Genomic DNA, 15,517 nt, shown 5'->3' with positions numbered 1-15,517 from the left:
AAATATCCACCCCTCATCTTTCACGGATTCTGCTTTTGCTAAGAGTTTTTAAAGTTTTAATCTACACAAAGTTAACCAGAACCAAGTATTTCTGTTTATTGTAACACTGGAAGGAAGAAGTAACTGCAAAATTGTGGACTTCACGTAATACACCACAGTCAGGCCTCCTGGAATGAGATAAAGAGTGACAAAGTGCTCTGAAATCTGCAATGCAGATCAAAAATCAAGTATTCTTTCCTTGTTCCATCTGTGGACTATGGGACTGCAGAAAAACAAGGTTACAGATACCATGTAATGCTGCATAGATTTTTCCTTTCCTGTGTGTTTTCCCCAATCAAACAGACACGTTTATTTCATTGTCTTGTGGATGTTGATAAAATTCTGATGATTTTAACAGAAAAATAGAAGACAGAACAATTTTTACTGTGCCCGTTTCAACTGCTGCCCCTGAGCTGTCTCCCTGTTGAAAATGGTAATAAAATTTTATCCTCCAGGTAGGGGAAATAATAGCGAAAAATTTAATAACATGGATGGCTACATTAATTTTCACTGTCATCGTGTAAAAAATAATTCCTTCTTTAAAAAGTAAATCTACTGGGTGAATTTCTGTATTACTTATATCAGAGATTTGTAGCACAACAAGCTATTTTGCAGCAACCTAAAAAAACCTGTATTATTTTCTGCTAAAAAGAATGTTACATTTGGATCTGGGAAGGTTTCATAAGAAATTAAATAAAAGAAGACCAGTAATCCATCAAAACAATGTGAGAGAACAGCAGCCACATCTGAGTGAACTGGGCACTCACCCAAGCAGAAGTGACAAGCACTTTAGGTGGCAACAGTGGCACTGAAATAGCATTTCCCTCCTCTGAAAATCAAGACTTTTAAAACCTCTAGGAGTAACAGGAGAAAAAAAAAATTGGTGAGCATCCTGCATAAATAAATGTGTAAATTGAGTTTATTTATCCGTGAAGAAAATGGAGATCTGCTCAAAGTTTAAAATTAACTCAAACAAGAGGATAGATACATTTTTCTGCAGAGAAGACAGCAAAAAATACTGATCATACTCTTAAATCCTACACCTGAGATTACCCAGTGGTTACTGGACAGAGAGTTTCAGCATAATGATACTTTTGATTTCTAAAATAACCAGATATTGATACATACTTATATGGGTATATTTTAATGCATATATAGGTATAGGTATATTTAATCACTCACAATGAATTTCTCAGATAAGAAGTTGCCCATCTTAGTCAGAAATCTTGTGTTTAGCTCACACAAATTTTAAAGAGCTGATGCCCACTGAGGTATGGCTCCACACTGAGGATTCATCTGAAGATCTCACACCACGTCCACAGGGATGAACTCACCAGCACTCTCCTTGAGCAGATTAACAGCAAAATTGCAAATACATCTCACTTCTGATATTAACTCTTTCCCCTTTATTTACACAGGGGCAGTGAGTAATAGTCTCCCACCTGCTGTGGAATTACCTCAGGGATACTTTCAAAGAAAGAGCAGGTTCTTAGGGGAATGATTAATTTCCTGTAACTCTGGATATTGCAAAGTAGGCATCTGCAGCTGAGCAGGCCTTAGGCTGCCTTTAAACTCAATAAATAAAAAACCCCAGGTTTGTACAAAAATACCAGGGCAGCCCTTTTGGTTCTGCCTGGGGGTCTACCTACTACATCTTCCAGTCTCCAGCAGTGCATATTTAGGGAGCAACACAGAGACAGGAGATAAATGAACACTCTCCCAGCTCCCATGATCATCCCAGAGGATTTCCTGATACAGGACCAGGTTTCTCTGGCATGGTAATCACTCCCTGTGTATTTCATAGTGACAGTAGGCAAGAGATCAGCTTCTAAATGCTTGCCCTGATGTACCAGGGATATCTGCACAAGGTGGAGAGTCAGAGGGTGAGCAGGGAGCCTTGAAATCAGACTCCTGTTCTACATCAGTGGAGCTGAGACCACCCAGCATTTCATACCCTCAGCAATCTGTTTCTCATTTGTGTCACTTCTTAGCTACTGGTACGTGCAACTTGAAATATCTGCATCCATAAACAACCCTTTTGTCTGACCATTTATGCACAGCAGGAGCACAACAAAGAGAATGAATCTGCTACAAAAAAGATGCACAGGGCGTGAAGTGTTGAGCAGTTCAAGTCCAAGTGGCTTACATAAACCATGTTAACATTTTCCATTATCTCTTTCTTATACAGCCAGTGTCCACCCTCTGACAGTTTAACAAGTAAGATGAATGCCTGGAGGGGAGAAGAATAACCCTTCTAGTTCTTATTTGGTAATGAAATAAGAAAGCTGAGCAATGTAGAGCTGGAGCTGTACAGGTTGCTTTGCACTTTGACAAGCTTTTGTGCTTAACTATTATTTTTGTGTACATGGAACAGTGGGCTGCCCAGGGAAGTGGCTGAGTCACCAGCCTGGAGGTATTTAAAAGGTGTAGTTGTGGCACTTGGGGACAGGGCTTAGTGGTGGACTGGGCACTGCTGGGTTAAGGGCTGGACTCAGTGATTTTAAAGGTCTCAGACAATTCTGTTGTTCTGTGGTTCTATGACTATACAATACAATGTTCTTATCTCAGGGTTGGTAAAGGCCAATTAATTCCCTGCATAATAGAGTTTATACATCAAAGTTCAACCAAGTGATGCAACTCACAGTTAAACAAGGAGCTGCCAGCTGAAACTTTACAGCAGGTGATTTCTTCAAGCTGAATCTCTGATGCATTTTTTGTGTCCAAATTCTAGTCCAGGGTAAGCCAGAACAGCTCCTGCAAGTATGAAGCATCCTTTTCCTTCCTCTTCCTCAAAGCTGTTCTGGGTAAGCCAGAACAGCTCCTGCAAGTATAAAGCATTCTTTTCCCTCCTCTTCCTCAAAGCAGCCACTGCTAGATCCTCAAACAGCTTTGGGTATATCTTGAACACACCCAGAACAGAGGGTTGAAGGTCACCCTCTCTTTTGGCTGTCAGTAGTTGGTACTGAAGGAAGGCAGCACTGGCAGGCATGATTTTATACACACAGAGTTTACCCTCACAGGGAAATGGATGGAGATCAGCCTCACCTTGTGATTTAGGTCTGGCTTTGTGGTGAATCTGACTCTGAGTATGTCAGGACACCGCCCCAGAAGAAGCATGAAAACATTGGCTTTGTCCAAAACAGGGAGACAAAGGTGAGACCATCACTGCATGTCAACAAGAGCACATCTAGAGGATCACTGCTAACCTAGAGAGTCAACTTAGTCACGGGTCCATGGGTGCTGGACTAAGCTCTTTTCTGACCCAGAACATCACAATCCCATCAGAAGCCAACTATTTCCTAATTACAATACACTATAAGTGTTTCTTGGCTTATCAGCTTTTGCCACATCCTGTTGTAAATGCCTTAAAGCCAATAATCTAAAATTACCCCTCATGGGTCCCACTACAATGCATCTTCCATAGTTCTGTTTCTCCAAAGTATCCAGTCTTATTTGCAAGGCCACCCTTTGAAACTTGTTTCTAGTTCAATTTCTCTCTCAGCAACATCTGTCCCATTCCATGGCATTTCTAAGCCAGCATTTCTTATCTAAAGGTTTCCATACAGATGCACACACTGTGTGAGCCTTCTGTCAGGCTTTGAGAATTTTCTGTAAATCCATTTCCCACAGTTGGGCACTAAACTGAAATTAGAAACAACAACCAAGGAATTGCCTAGTCCACCCCATCTCTCCCATTTCCTACTAATAGTGATCCTGTAACTCTGCAGATGTTGGACATCCTCTGAAACACCCATCCTTCAGAACAGTGCCCTCTGTAGTACCACTCTGCTGGATTCACTCTTAGATTGGCCACGGTGTTATTTTAACCCTTGAAAGGCTCATCAGCCCCCAAATCCAGAGAGACATGCTGATGTAAAGGACAGGGAATGTTTTCATTTAGGAGCAGACACACTGACATGATTCTGTGTGAACAGAAAAGGCACTTGATCTGTTCTGTGGAACTCGACAAAATGAGAGGTTCCACAGTGTATTATTATCATCTATCAGGTGTGCAGAAAATGGCATCTAATTTAGAAACCACTTTCAGCAAATGCTGTTTATTGTACCAACTGTATAAATTCAAGTATTTGGTATATTTGATAGAGTGGGGCATTCTAACAGTCACTACAGAGGGGCTGCTGGGAATGCACCAGGCAGACGTGACAGAGGCAGGACTGAGGTGTGCCACTCTTCTGAAATATGAAAAAAACCTCAGTGTCTGCTCCTGGGGTCTTTACATTCCTGTGTAATGTAAAATCAGAGGGCAGATTACTTCCTTTGGTGCTTTACTGAGGTTCTGCAAAAACACTTTTCCAGGGGGTCAAGACACTGGGGCAACCTCTTACTGAAACATGTTTCTTGTTGAGATTTTTACAGGCTCCTTTACAGCTCAGAGATTTGTTGGTGTAGATTTGGAAGAACTCATCAGCCTCTGGACGCCTAGGATAAAAGTGGGAACCTTTAGATGTATTTACCTATCTCATCCATAAGTCATTTACCCAAAAAATAAAACCCCAAACCCCTCATAAATATTTTGTTTCTACAGAAAATGTAGAAATTAGATGTGGTGCTTAAGGACATGGTTTGGTGGGGCACCTGGCAGAGCTGTATTAATGGTTGGATTGGATGATCCTAAGGGTGTTTTCCAACCTAAATCACAGAATAATTTGATTTGGAAGGGACTCACAAGTATTATCAAGTCCAACTGTTACATGAATGGGCCATACAGGGATCAAACCCACAATCTTGGCATTATTAAATTCTTTTATTACTCTAAGTAATCCTCTGTAGTGGACCACAAAACTTGTTGGACTGTCTACACTTTCCTAACACACAAGGGATTTCCATACCTTCAGCTTGGAACGGCACCAGACTCAAAAAAATAAAAGCAACTTTTTTAAATTATAAGGGCAGTAATACAAATTGTTCAACAACACCCAACACTGTCAGCTTTATTTTGGGAAGCACAAGCAAGCAGAGCTAGACTGCCTGGTATGTCATTTGGGGCAGTGGGAAAGTAAACCAACCTCATCACTTCTATTTAAATAGTGCTGTTGCAACATCTGAAAATAGGAAGCCCTGGGAAGGTTGCTGGTGCCCAGCTGGAGTGGTGATGGTGCAAACACTGATGTCTGAGGTTATCTTTCAGCCTGGGAGCAGTGACTGGGTGCTGTGGATGTGGCCCTGTCCCCAAGGCAGCTGCAGGAGCAGCGTGGGGAGCTGCAGCCAGCAGGCTGACGCCAAGGGAGTGAAAGCATCTGTGAAAATAAATCGCCCATCCAAGGCTTGTTCTAAATGGGACTGCTCATTGATGTGGCCTGCTGGGAAAATCAGGGGGGAAGCAGCGAGAATTGCTGCCATACCATTACTCTGGAGGGATATTCAGGGATGTAATGATGCCAAATCTTCTGTTTCCAGGAAACAGAATGGTGTGATGTACTGAAATAAATAACCCCTGGAGCAGAGAGGGGCTCACCTTCGCAGTTCGGGATGGAAAGTAAATTATCAAATATGCTCGTGTGTCATAAAACTTTCATCCACTAAAAGGATCATTGATTCAAGGATGACTGAAATTGATTATTTAAAACTAACAAGCCAGCCAAGAACAACACTATTCATACATCTCCAGTACTGTCAGGAGCCTCTAGAAAAAAACACTGTCCCAGCAACTGGGAAAATGACAGCAAGCTCCAAGTGATGTCAGGTTAGCTGGAGACTTGATGAGCATCTTTGATGAGTTGTGGATCCATCCCTGGATAAACTCCTCCCACATCCACCAACACTTTCATTAAACCACAGCTTCCCCAGAGACTTGGAAAACACAGCGAACAACACTGGAGTGGTGTAAGCTTGGATTTGTACAGGTGGAGTCCTGCACCACTCAGAATCAGGATGTTTCCACCATTTCTGGGAGACAAGAGCCTTTCACTACAAAGTGACCAGAGTGAGGGCAAGGAACCAGCCCCCAGCTCATGAGGATCCAGTCATCAGGAGGGACAAATCATTTTTCCCTTCACTGCATCCCAGGACTTCTTGAAATGAAATGCATGACATCTGATTTACTGTCTCTCCTTTACTGGGTTGTCTGAACACACTGAAACACCATAAATGCAAACTGCAACCTTCAAGCTGACTGAAAGGGAAGAAAGAGAATAAAAACAGAGAATTTGTATACTGATAAGGCACAGTAGCATTGGCCAACCACATGCTGGTTTATTATTTTTTTTGGACAAAATTCCTGTTTTCAGATGAATTGTCTTTGGACAAGGTGTGGTAGTGTTTGCAGGGGTCCCAGGATGAGGGAAGAGATGAGAATCTTGACTCCATGTTTCAGAAGGCTGATTTATTATTTTATGGTATATATTATATTAAAAGAAAATTATATATTAAAACTATGCTAAAAGAAAGGATTTAATCAGAAGACTAGCAAGGAATAGAAAAAAAATGGGATGGAATGGTAATAAAATCTTGTGACTGACCAGAGAGTCTGAGACAGCTGGACTGTGATTGGCCATTAATAAAAAACAACCAGATGAGACCAAAGATGCACCTGCTGCATTCCACAGCAGCAGATAATTGTTGTTTACATTTAGTTTCTGAGGCCTCTCAGCTTCTCAGGAGAAAAAATCCTAGCAAAAGGATTTTTCATAAAATATGTCTGTGACAACAAGGTCTTAAAGATTGTATGGGCAAATGTGTCAATGGAACAAATTGGGGGATCAAAAGATTTCTGTGCAGATCAAAATTAAGCAGGATCAGATGCAAGCTGAGACTTGCAGTCTCCTGTGGAAACACGTTAGATGGGAAAGGCAAGGGATGTGAAGGGAATAATGCAAAACCATTCCACAATGCATGGAATATCAGTGTGAACTGAGGACCTCTGTCCTCTAAGTTCCTATGAAAATTCAAGTTGTAACTCAGTGCCTGTATGACATAGATATAGGGAATTATAGCCACCTGCTCATCCTGGATATCACTGTAGTTCTAGTCAAACCAGACCAGGAAATTACAACATTAGAAACATCTTAAGCTGAGTCTTCTAAAAAAAATAAATTCTGCCATTTCAACCTACTCCTCTTATATATTAAAGCAAAGTAATAATTATAACTAATAACTATTTTTATAAATAATAACTTTTTTCTTTCTTCAGGTTCACAAACACAAAGACACTTCCCATCTGATGTGGTGCATCTCCCCCATGACCCAGATATCTTCTAGATTGTTCTATGATCCCAGGAATCCCATGGTCTTTGTGAAATGAGTTTGATGGTGAAGCATCCCTTGACCCCCTACCATGGAATTTTGTGTGTCCAAGGTGGGAGCAGAGACCATGCTGGGTTGGGAGTGACAGTGGGAATATTCAGTCACTCCCTGACAGCCTTGGAACATTCCTTACCTTCCATTCTTACTGAAATTTTTAAAATTCCAGTAATTACTTACCCAGATTGTGGCCAGGATCAAAATTTAGATACCTACAGAAAGTTGCCATCTTAGCTCTGTGATTGACTGTTGTAGTAGTAATAAATTCTACTGACAGCCTCTGCAAATGTTAAATTAGACAGTGATTAGGAACTGCTAAAAGTCTTGTAATCCACTGCTGGTTTTTTTCTTTTCTGCCTCTGTTAAGGTTGGGATTAACGCTCTCGAGACGATATTTTGTGTTTAGATTTAAATGTTGATTATTTCTTATCTGTATTACAGTCTTACAAGGCATGAGTTTTGTACTATTTCACTAATGAGTTAGAAAATGGCTAACTATTTTTCCTAAGGAGGTCTTTTAAGGCTAAACTATCTAATTAAGAAATGACACCTAAATTATTTTTACTTTTAACCTAATAACTAACCACTCACATCCTGCAGCACTGACTTTTCTGTCTAATTACACAAAACCACCCAAACCCATGGAGAAGAAGGTGAAGAAGAAGGAGCAGCTACTGCCTTAAAACTTCTATCTTGCTTCACATATATTACTATATTCTAAACTCTTAAACTCTGAGTTTTCCACCCTGGGATATCACACACTTCTATCCCAACTCCACACCCACAATCCCAGTTCTGTCATTCCATTCTGGAAGCTTCTCCAGGCCCTCAGGTCACTGCAGTGTTCTCTTGGGGGTCAGTGCCTGGCAGCACAGAAATCTGAAATTCTCAGCAGCCAGGGCTCCAACAATCTACCTAAAAACTGAACAAACCTCAGACTGCTGCTGGTTCAGAAGCTGTGTAAAAATTCCATCTGTGGTGAATTGGTGTTTTTACAACATCCTATAAAGATCACCTTTTCCTGGGATACATTTGATGGTGGTGCTTTAGGTGATGGTAATTAATTACATGTGTAATCCTTTAGATATAAACATTGACCAGATCTGAGACTAAGATTGGACTAAACTCCACCTAAGCTCTGTAAGGAGTTTAACAAGCAAGGGAGGTCTACTCTGACCCTCATGACTCAAAAGAAGAGTTCCTTTTACCCTTTTTCATTTTTCATCTCTGTGTAAATCATTCTATCTCAATGCTAACTTGATTTTCCTCAGTGTGATTCATCCATGTAAAAAGTGATAGAGTGGACCTTGACACTGAACTTTGCTAACTCACGCTTTTACAAATTCATGCTAAACATACTTCTGCTAATGGCTTTGGTGGTGATTCTGTAATGACATAAACCACTCACTGATAGCACCATCACACTTAGGAACTGAATCCAAGCAATCCTGAAGGTGCCATCTAGGGACTTTTCAAAGAAAAAATGCCCAAAAGAGAAAATGAGTTATGCTACTTTCCAACTCTGAAAAAGTTTTTTTTGGTTTAAATTGTTTCAGAATGAATTTACAATGTCATTCTCTCAGCCATTCTGTGAAATTACCCATGCATTACATTCTCAAAAGCATTTCATGCCATCTGTTTGGGATACTTAGTGTGAACATATTTGGGGGTGAAATTAGTAATTATAAGAGGAGGAAATTAACATATTGGACTAATTAACAGCATCTTCTGGAAAAGAAACAGGGAAGATAACGAATTATAAAGCTTAATGTTTACTGTTCTCCCAGCTAAATAAAGATTGTTCAATATGGCTCTCCTTGGGTTTCTTTTCTTGATTTTTTTTTCCCCTTCTAGAATATATCTGCACTATGTCAAAGAACAGGAGCCAGAGAAAAGACTCAGACTCTGCAGGCTCTGTGGTCTGCTTCTCTCCATCCACGCTGCTGAATGGAACTCAATGTTCCCATGTGACACATCCTTGTCATTATCAGGTTCAAAATGAGGGCTGCAACACAGCTCACATCATTTTGGACATTAAAATATTACAGCAGATTTAGTTCCAGAAGCTCATTATGCTTGGACCCCAATAAAGAAAAAGGATTTAATTTCTGCTCCATTTTAGGTTTTAATTTAGGATTAAATGGTGCTTTGGTCTTTAGCTGTACCAATAGAGCTCCACTGACCATGAAGAGGTGGTGATTATATTGCAGATCTCCATTTATAATGAGAAGGCTCATAGCTGAATAGCCCAGACTGTTTGGAAGATCCAGTTTTCATGGAGCACAAAACCAACATGTCATGGGAACCACCGTGTTCTTGTTGTTTGACCCTCCACACTGAGAAAAGATCATTGATCCATGCTAAGCAAAAAAGTGAATTTTTGTCCCTAGGGTGTCCCAAAGTTCACCTCATGCTTGAACCTGAGGGTGACCATGGAGCAAATTTGGGGTTTGCTATATTTGGAGTTTATTATGGGTATAAACCCACTCTCAAAGCACAGTACAGGTTCTCAGGATTTTGAAGCATCATGGGAAAGTTTGTTCTAAAAAAGCTGCAGGTTGCACTGACTATAAAAATCAACTTCCATTAATTTCAGAGCATTGCTTTACCTCTGATCAGTGATACCTCACAAAGACAGTGGAAGAGAAGAGAGGCTTCTGTAGCTTCTCCCTTCCCTTTTCCCATTAAAATTCTGTTCCAGTAGCCACACTCCACTGGAGAATATGCTGTGTGTTCATGCATCACATAAACAGCCCAGAAAATTATATTTTGTCAACAACTGAAAAATAAATTGTTTGCTCACTTCTAAGACAGCCTGGCGTGAAAATTTGTGGTTTTTTTTCTGAAATAGAAGCTCTGCACAAGGAAAAACACTTCATGAATAAATGGCAAGTTTTACAATAATATTTACAAACACATTCAAAAGGCAAAGAACACCTAAAAGAAAGGTTCAAATATAGAACCTCATTTATCTTCCCTTTGTTTCCAGCTAAGGAATGGAATAGATGGTCATTAAACGGGTGTAAACAAACCTGGTACCTGAGGCAGAGCTGCTCCCTGGAACACAGTGGCACCAAGGGGCAGAGCTTGGGGCAGGTTCATAATACAGGTCAACACACCCATTTATATGCAAATTGAGAGGCAGTTAAGGCATCACAACTTTCACACTTCAGTCTGATATCTCCATCAGCTTATTGTCCTTAAGGAATAGATTAGGTCAGAATCAAACACTACTGATCCAACATATTTTATAGAAAGGTTTTTAATTCCCTGAGCCTCATTTCCTTTGCCATTTCTCCAGGGATGCAGAACTGGCTGAATCATAATACCTACATTATATTTTAAGCTCCTCCCTCCACAAATATTCACCAGGGGGAGAAAGAAAGTGAAGAGGAAGGGAACAAATGTAGTTTTTCCCCCAGAAGCACCATTCCTTGCAGCACACATCCCCAAGTCATGCTGCAGAGGAGTGGCTCTGAGTGTGCTTCTCCCACTTCTGAAACAAAGTTGGATCCAGTTTCACATCTCTTATAGCATCATTTCTGTGCTGGTGTATTTTAGCCAAGAGACAACTGTTTTGCCCTGCTTCTAAAAACTGGGCTGGATGAATGGAGAAGACACTTCAAATATATTAATTTTCAACTATCACATCAGTCAGTAAGTACAGCTAATTCAACAGATTAAACTATGAGAAAGAGCTGTTGGTAGTTCCCTTGAGGGAACTACTCCAAGTGTGTAGAACTCTCCAGGTGTGTAAAATTCCAAGTTCTCCTTCCTTGTCACCCACTGCACATTGTCACCAAGGAAAAGCCAAGGCTGGAGACAGTATGTTTGTCTCAGCAGGAAAAGATGTTCCCTGGAGCAAGGACACTTTGAAAATAGATCCTCCAGTAACAAGAAGCCACCAAGAATGGAGGAATAAATACCTGTGACATTGGTGCGGGCTGACAAAGCTTCGCAGTACTTTTCCAGCAGCACAGACAAGGGCAGGTTCACAGAGGATTCACAGTGGAGAACTATCTGGATAAACAGAAAGAAACCAAGCAGGTAAAGCAGCAGCCTAGAACAGATTTCCTCATTCATGAGTGCATCAAGACCCCAGCAGTCTCAGAGCAGTTCCCATTCATGATTTACTCAGGTACAGACACCCCCTGACATAGAAGGTTTGTGGTTGTACTTGCTCAGCTCCAGGGCATCACATGGAATTCACCTGACTAATGCAGGAGACTGCAAATTAACCACCTAATCTGGATCTCTCCTTATGGGAGCTGCTCAATGCCTTTCACAAAGCTCAGGATCTACTCTGTCTCACCTAAAAGGAGACACCTGAAATAGCAGAGCTGAATCACATCCCATTGATGATCATGTGTTGAGTTTTTTCAGTGAACTTTTAATTGGTATGTGGGTGCCAAAGATCCTTGCACATTCAAGAGATACAGCAATTGGCAAAGGGCAGTTCAGAGGGCCTGAAGAAGGTGTTTCCATGGAATATATAGGATAATTGGGCATCCCTGTAAGGTGTCCTGTGGCTCTTTTTAGTCAATGGAAGACACCCAAGTTTCTGACCCTCAGCATTCAGGGCTGAGCCTTCTATTGAGGGCCAGTAAAAGTGAGAAAGAGCAGTAATGTACAACCCCAAGTACATTTTAGGAAGTAGAGCTGAAAATCAAGGGGATCTTTTAATTTTCACACTCAAAATGAAGCACACAGTGCAGACAGAGGAGAGAAGCCCACACCAAAATATAGAGCCAAGCTGGGATCCTGCTTAGAGCAAGAGAAGCTCTTGGAAAGTACTTTAAGAAAGACAGAATGAAACGTGGCAGGAAAATTTGGGAGTAACAAATCAATGACAGAAAATTCCATTTTCAATATGTGAAACAAAATCATTCTGAGGGGGATATAAAGCCATGGTAACACACAAAATGCCTTTGCTTTTCTGTTTACACAGAATGACTCCAACACAATTCAGCAGCTTTTACTCAGGGAAACAACCATACTCCTTGAAGGTTGATATTATATTTCACTGCTCTAAGGCGTGTTAAGTGATTGAGGAACCCATTTTATGTCACTGAATTCTCTGTCACTTAATAAAAAGAAGGGTAAATGCTCATGACAATAGAATCCATCAGCAATGTTGGTGTCTGAAGAACAACTGTTCTTTGTACAGCATCTTTTTCTACCTATTTCTCACTTTGCTGTTATTTTATAAAATAGGAAGTGTTGAAGTACAAACAGAAAGCCTTTCCCAGACTTCATTCTTTTCACACAAACTCCATGAAGGGGCTGTTTCTCCTCCAGGTGTGAGGATTTGTGAAGAATTTTGAATGAGTTAGAGATGGGACTTCAAAGTTATTTTAGATAATGTGATTTATTTTTCTTATCTTTTACACAGGTAGGAAAGGTGACCTCAGCTCACATCTTCACCACATAAAAAGTCCAAGCCTTCTAGTTACAAGACCTTTTAAAGATTTATTAACTAATAAAACACTACTAACAAAGATATTTATATTTTTGAACTAATTCTTAAATATTTTGTTTTATAGAGTCATACCACAGTGTAAGCTTTTTAAATTAATCATGTTATAACACACAAACTTAGAGTACTGTACTCTACAACTTTAAACTTTCTTCTACTTAACAGATCTCTGCTTTAAACTACAAGTCTACATTTTCATTTCTAGTACCTACGTTTGGAAGCCTTTTCCAAAGTCTCAGATTAAATCTTGTGTTTAATGCTAAACTTTGGCTTAAAGGCCCAAAGTTCTGAGATTTCCCTGCATTTCAAATTCCAACATCCAAGGAGGCTCTAAACTCCTGCCTCCCACAGCAAACCCTCCATGCACAGTCAGGTCAGGGAGATAAATCCAGGTACAGATTCCACCTCCCAAGGCACACAGCTCCCAAACCCCAGACTCTGCAGCGGCCACGTCTCATGTCAGACCCAGGCACGTGAGTTGACACAGCAGAGGCATTTCTTGCCCTCCATCCCTCACCCCTCTGCCTCCTCCCAGGCCAAAAGCACTGCCTCACTTCAAAGAAGAAACTCAAGCCATCCCCGTGTACTGTAAATACCTCCCCAGGACGATGGGAAAGAACAGACAGAGGTCAAGCTGAGCACAGCCTGGGCAGGAATAGGAAAGGTTAAATGTCACATTTGCCTTAGGGTCAGCTCAGGTTAATCTGGCTGGGGGAAAAGTGCCTTCCACATATTATGTTACTTTTGGTTTCATTTTCTCTCCGCTAACCACAGTCAACTGCCTTGCTGTGTGTGAAACTTTTCTTTTAAAAATACTGTATCTAAAGCAGACAACCTCAAACGATGCCTCAGGTTTTAGCTTTTATATTTTTCAGGTTCTGTGCTGCTTCAGTGTGTAGTTCTGAGCTTCATATCAGGGCTTGTGAGCTCTGTGCCCAGAGCAGGGAGACAAAACAATTCCTGCTCCAGCTGGGCACCAAGGACAAATGAGCCAAATCTCAGGCCAGGAGCACAAACCCCGTGGGCTGGAGAGAGAAAAACAAGCAGGGTGGGAGTGCCTGGGCTAAAGCTGGGCTGGGACAATGAACTGCAAGGTGGGAATGGAGCAGAGCTGATCCCAGGGAGAGACCCCGGGAGCGCTGGTGCATTTTGGGGCCATTTTGGGTCATCTTGGGTGCAGCCCTGGCTGGGCTCTGCTGCTGCCCAAGGTGGGTCCATGGAGGCCTTTCAATAAATCCCTGCTTTATTCTTTAACTCTGTCCAGCCTCTGTTCTAGGCCAGCCTTGAAAAACCCCTCTTACAATAATAAAAAACACCAAAACAAACAAAGAAAGAGAAATATTTCAGTAATGTAAAATTGTAAAGATAAATAATTGGGCTCACGTCTGCACAGAAATTATATTTTGAAGTACTGAAATAATGGCTTTGGGTCACTAATGCATGACTTCACTCAAACTGCATTTCTCTTAAAACAGCTATTCCATAACCTCTGCCCGCCAAATCAGTTCTTTTTTGTCCTGAAAATGTACCTAAATCATGCACAGAAATGTCCAACTTAATTCCTCTGAGCCATTGTGAACATTTATGAACAAATAAAACTAATGTGCTGAGCCAAAGACTGAGGTGGAAATCAATCTTTTACTTTCCAAAGCAGGGACACCAACTAAGAGCAGGCCAGCTCTGAGTCTTCAAAAAGAAAAAATGAAATACACAGCCTTTGGTCAACTTCCCATTTAAATCTGAGAGGACTTTGGGAAAAGGATGAATTGCTCTGGTGTCACTGTCTGCCTCTGTAATGGGTATTTTATTGGGCCTTTCCGCTTGGACATGGTCACTGCATTTCATTAATTCATGAAAGATCTTTATCTCTGTCAGAGAACATCAACTATGAGACACAAGAGTTGTCTACTCACAGTTTCCATCTAGCATTTGTGGTTATTTCATCCAGCTTAGAGAGGATTTGTAACTTCATTTTAAGAAGAATTAACAAAGAGTCCTGGTTTGAAATACTGAGTTCCACTATGGAGCAATATAGAAATGTAAAACTAAATTAATATCGGGGCTGTAAAATTCACCTGCACAGGGGAGGTTGTTTTCAACATGGAAGAACATGGAAGAAATGGCTACAGGAATGTAAAGGAATGGCTTTGGAATATAAACCAGCCCCTATGGACTCAATCCAAAAATGTCAACACAAGCATGGGGCTACCACAGAGACACTGTCACCAAGATATTTTCTGAAAAATCCTCTTTGCCCAGGATTTTCTCCTGGGAAGCTGAGAAGCCTCAGAGAGGAATGAAAACAAGAATTATCTGATTGCTGCTTCTGTGTTTGCTGCTTTGGAATGTGGCTTGGACATTGCTTACCAACAGGTGAACGTTTGATTGGTTCCATGTGAATTGCTTTTAATTAATGGCCAATCATGGCCAGCTGTGTCAGACTCTGAGAAGTCTGTCACAGGTTTTTATTATTCATTCTTGTGAAGCCTTCTGATGTATCCTTCCTCTATAGTTTAGTATAGTTTGAGTATATAATTTCTTTTAATATTATATAATATCATAAAATAATAAATCAGCCTTCTGAGATCATGGAGTCAGATTCTCATCTCTCAGCTCATCCTGGGGATTCTCACAAACACCACAAGACACAACAGAGCATCTGCTAAATTAAGTATCTCACAGTAGACAGCAGCAGAGGGGGTGAAGTCAGGAATGCCAGCTGAAGGAAGGACTGAAGAGGAA

Source organism: Serinus canaria, chromosome 2 (assembly GCF_022539315.1).
Source record: "Serinus canaria isolate serCan28SL12 chromosome 2, serCan2020, whole genome shotgun sequence".
NCBI classification, from domain to species: Eukaryota; Metazoa; Chordata; class Aves; order Passeriformes; family Fringillidae; genus Serinus; species Serinus canaria.
The sequence above is the reverse complement of the archived record's forward strand: the minus strand, read 5'-3'. Positions refer to the sequence as shown.